Source organism: Tamandua tetradactyla, chromosome 2 (assembly GCF_023851605.1).
Source record: "Tamandua tetradactyla isolate mTamTet1 chromosome 2, mTamTet1.pri, whole genome shotgun sequence".
NCBI lineage: Eukaryota > Metazoa > Chordata > Mammalia > Pilosa > Myrmecophagidae > Tamandua > Tamandua tetradactyla.
Window position 1 is genome coordinate 30,260,767 of NC_135328.1, and position 4,269 is coordinate 30,265,035.

The 4,269-nt window shown below is 33.7% G+C and overlaps 1 pseudogene; it reads right to left on the reverse strand.

Annotated features, from left to right (window-relative positions):
• Positions 1-1,446: 1,446 nt before the first annotated feature.
• Positions 1,447-3,924, reverse strand: LOC143655878 (cytochrome b-c1 complex subunit 2, mitochondrial pseudogene; annotated as a pseudogene).
• Positions 3,925-4,269: the final 345 nt, after the last annotated feature.

A 4,269-nucleotide genomic window follows, 5' to 3' on the forward strand; every position in this document is an offset into this window, starting at 1 on the left:
TATGTTAAAACACTGAATGAAGCTGCATGTGAGAATGATAGAGGGAAGAGGGCAGGGGACATAATTGAAATCAGAAAGAAAGATAGATGTTAAAGATTGAGATGGTATAATCTAGGAATGCCTAGAATGTATAATAATAGTGAAATGTACAATGTAAAAATTTTTAAAATATTTTTGCATGAGGAAGAATAAATGAATGCCATTATTGCAGGGTGCTGAAAATAGATGGTAATTAATATTTTAAAATGTCAGCTTATGTGTGAGACTAAAGCAAAAAATGTTTGTTACAAAATTTATATTTTGACTAGAGCATTTCCTAATATAACTTATGTAGATAGTTTGATTGAACATCATAAGTACTTGGAATCTCAGGTAGGACATGAGATTTTGTTGGTTTGTCCAGAGTGATGCCCCAATGAATCCCAGAGTGGTTTGATCAGTGAGTGGAAAAGTATTTGAAAGCCCCCTTCAGGGAATGGTGAGAGTGGGGAGAAATCCAACCTCCCCAAGTCGAATTCTTGATATTCTCACAAGCAGTGTGGACAACCAAAGCTATAGGCTGAGCCCCCAGTCTTGGGGTTTGTTCATATGAAACTTAACCCCACAAAGGATAGGTCAAGTCTACTCAATATTTAGGCCTAAGGGTCACCCCCAAGAGAGCCTCTTTTGTTGCTCAGATGTGGCCTCTCCCTCCAGCCAACATGACGAGCAGTCTCACCACCCTCCCCCTCTCTGCGTGGGACATGACTCCCAGGGGTGTGGACCTTCCTGACAACATGGGCCAGAGATCCTGGAATGAGCTGAGACTCAGCATCAAGGGACTGAGGAAAACCCTAGAATGAGCTGAGAATTAACTTCAAGGGATTGAGAGAACGTTCTTGAACAAAAGGGGGAAGAGTGAAATGAGACTAAGTGTCAATGGCTGAGATATTCCAAACAGAGTCGAGAGGTTATCCTGGAGGTTATTCTTATGCATTAAGTAGATATCACCTTGTTGTTCAAGATGTAGTGGAGAGGCTGGAGGGAACTGCCTGAAAATGTAGAGCTGTGTTCCAGTAGCCATGTTTCTTGATGATGATTGAACAATGATATAGCTTTCACAGTGTGACTCTGTGAATGTGAAAACCTTGTGTCTGATGCTCCTTTTATCTACCACATCAACAAAAGAGTAGAACATATGGAATAAAAATAAATAATAGGGGGAACAAACGTTAAAATAAATTTAGTTTGAAATGCTAATGGTAAATGAAAGCGAGGGGTAAGGGGTATGGTTTGTATAACATTTTTTTCTCTATTATCATTTTATTTCTTTTTCTGTTGTCTTTTTATTTCTTTTTCTAAATCAATGCAAATGTTCTAAGAAATGATGAGTATGCAACTATGTGATGATATTAAGAATTACTGATTATATACATAGAATGAAATGATATCTTATTGTTGTGTTTGTTAATTTTTATAATTAATTTTATAAAAAGCCATTGTTGCACTTGTAAAATAGTTCTGAACATAGTAATGGTGTCACTTTTCCAATCCTATAATCAGGACAATATACGGAATTAGCTAAGGCATTCTGGTAAACTGCAGCATGTAAATTTTCAATGATACAAGCTTGTGGATTCTGAAAAGCCACAGTTTTGTCAATCTTCAGTAAGGCTGAAGGGCAGAGACTTCCCAATGACAAAATTCTGGCACTGTGGTGATGTTGAGCAGGATCTCCATAAGAATCTCAGTATCATCCCGCCAGCATTCAACAGTGTAAACCAGGTTTTCCCTTGTTGCAGTCACACTTGATTTACCACCAACTGCTTCAATTCCTCGGGTTATCCTGAAAGATGAAGCTCATTTTGTAGTCAAACTGGACACAAGATGCAGCCAAAGAGGTGTTCCCAAATTGTGGAGTTCTCATATCTACTGCCTACTTTAATGAACAAACCAATTCTTGATGTAGGAGTATCATTTTCCAGAGAAGCGCTGCTGGAGGGGGAGCTGTGACTTTAACTTTGGGAGCAACTTTGAGGGAATAAAACCTCGAAAAGGAGCCAGCTCTCATTAGCAGCTTCATGGTTCAAGATTGCTCTAACCCACGGTCACTGCCGGCTTAAAGGAAAGCAAGATGGTGGCACAGGACCAGAGCTTCCCAGTTCTGTTACAATGTTTTACATATTCTTGATTTTATATACTTTCAGAAAAAAAATTAGTAAGTAATTTGATAGGCTCCAAATACACCTATTGGAGTTCTGGCTTAGAGCTACATTAACTGTATAAATTAACCTAGAAGAAATGATTACATATTGGGTCATGCTATCAAAAATACATTATGTCTCCATTTATTCATTTTTATTTAAAGGCAAAATTCTGCAGTTTTCAAAAATATACAACTTGCACATCAGTGCCTAATTTTTGTACTCTCTGTCTCTATCGTTGTTTAAAGTTCTTCTCTAATTTTAGAGTTATTTTTGTAGAAATTTAAATTCTGTATTTTTTTTCATCACATGTACCAATAGGTTGTTTCTGGTATGTAAGAAATTAAAATACAGCTATTTTAAGTGGATTTCTTTATTACCATCAGTATTTACTGTCTAGGGTTTGTTGCTGTTGTTCGTTTGTTCTTTGGTTTTGGTCCAGAATATCATTGAGAAATGAAAAATCATCATAATTTGGCTTGTTCTTTCTAATAATTAGGCTTCTCATTTTTACTATTATTTTTATATTGTATAGACATGCTTTTTAAAAAACCATTTTTATAAAGGTGATGAAAACTAGTGTTCCTGTCTCTGTAGTTTCCCAAGAATGCCTTTAGCATTTTACCATTAAGTATGATGTTAGAGTTAATTTGAGAAAGATATTTGCCATCATATTAAGATGCCATCATTCTATTCTTAGCTTCCCTTGAATTCTGTAATGGTTGAGTATAGAATTTCAACAAGCATATCTCTGAATATATTAAAAAGGTTCAAATGATTTCCTTTCTTTCATCTAAAAGTACCATGATAGATTGTGCTAATAGAGTTTCCAATATTAAATTATTCCACATTCCTAGGAGTCATTTTTATTTTAATATAGCTCTATATTTACATTTATAAAGAATTTGGGTAGTTGTAGTTTTATGTTTGTTTTTCATAAGCATTTTAGGTAGGGGTTTTTTTGCCTCTATAATCATAAATTGACAATTTTCCCCCTATGGCAGGCATTTTAGGTATCATAAATGAAGAATTTTATTTTTATCTGTATGTTTTTTCAGGTTTTGGTATCAGTGTTAAGCTAGGTTTGTACAGTGAATAGGGAAACTTTTCTTCATTTTGTGTATTCTGGAATATTCCAGAAATTGTGGCAATTACCAGTTATTGGGAGATTTAAAAAAACTCATCTCTAAAAACTTATGGGTTTGTATCCCTTTTGCCAGTAATTTTTTTGCAACATTTTAAACCTCTTCTAAGGTTATTGGTCTATTCAAGTTTTCTTCATTCTGACTCATCTTGAGCAATACATATTTCTGCAAAATTGCCAATTTTCATACTAGTTAGTATCGAATGTCATATTCTCTTATGGATTTTTTGTGTGTGACTCCATCATTTAGAGTCCTATCCCATTTTAATTTAGGACACAGTGTACTTTGTTTTCACCCCACGTTATTAACTTTACTGGTCTCTATTTTATTTATTTTGATTAATTTCCGTACTTTTCTTCACAATTACTCAATAATAGTGAATAATAACTTGGGTTATATTTCAGGTTGTGGTTTCACCATAAATTCTTTTCCCTAAAAAATAAAATAAAACTAAATTTCAATAATATAATTTGGTTGGTTTTAGATTGTATTTTAGAGTATGTTTTTAGAAAATCTATATAAGAATTTTGTCATGTCCAAAATTCTTATATGGATTTTCTGTATTTTTCAGTGGAAAGAACAAGCTTATTCCATTATTATGGCATGTGTCCAGTTTTTAAAAATTATATCATAATTTACTTTATAAATTTTTATAAATTATGTCACAATTTCATATATGTGCCTAAAAAATTATGTAATATTTTTTAACAAATCAAAAGATTTTCATTTAAAGAAATATCATCTCTTGCCTGCACATCAAAACTGAAAAGTTTAAAATGAGATGTGGACCTGCAGTCAGTGGAGAAATCAATTAAAAGTTGTGCAGTGTTAAAATTATAGGAAGCTGAATTTGTAGTCATAAGACATGTTTTCTCAATGTGAGGTTAATAATTTTGCATATCTGGCACTGTGGTTCAACTGTAAAAACGATGGAACTCCAT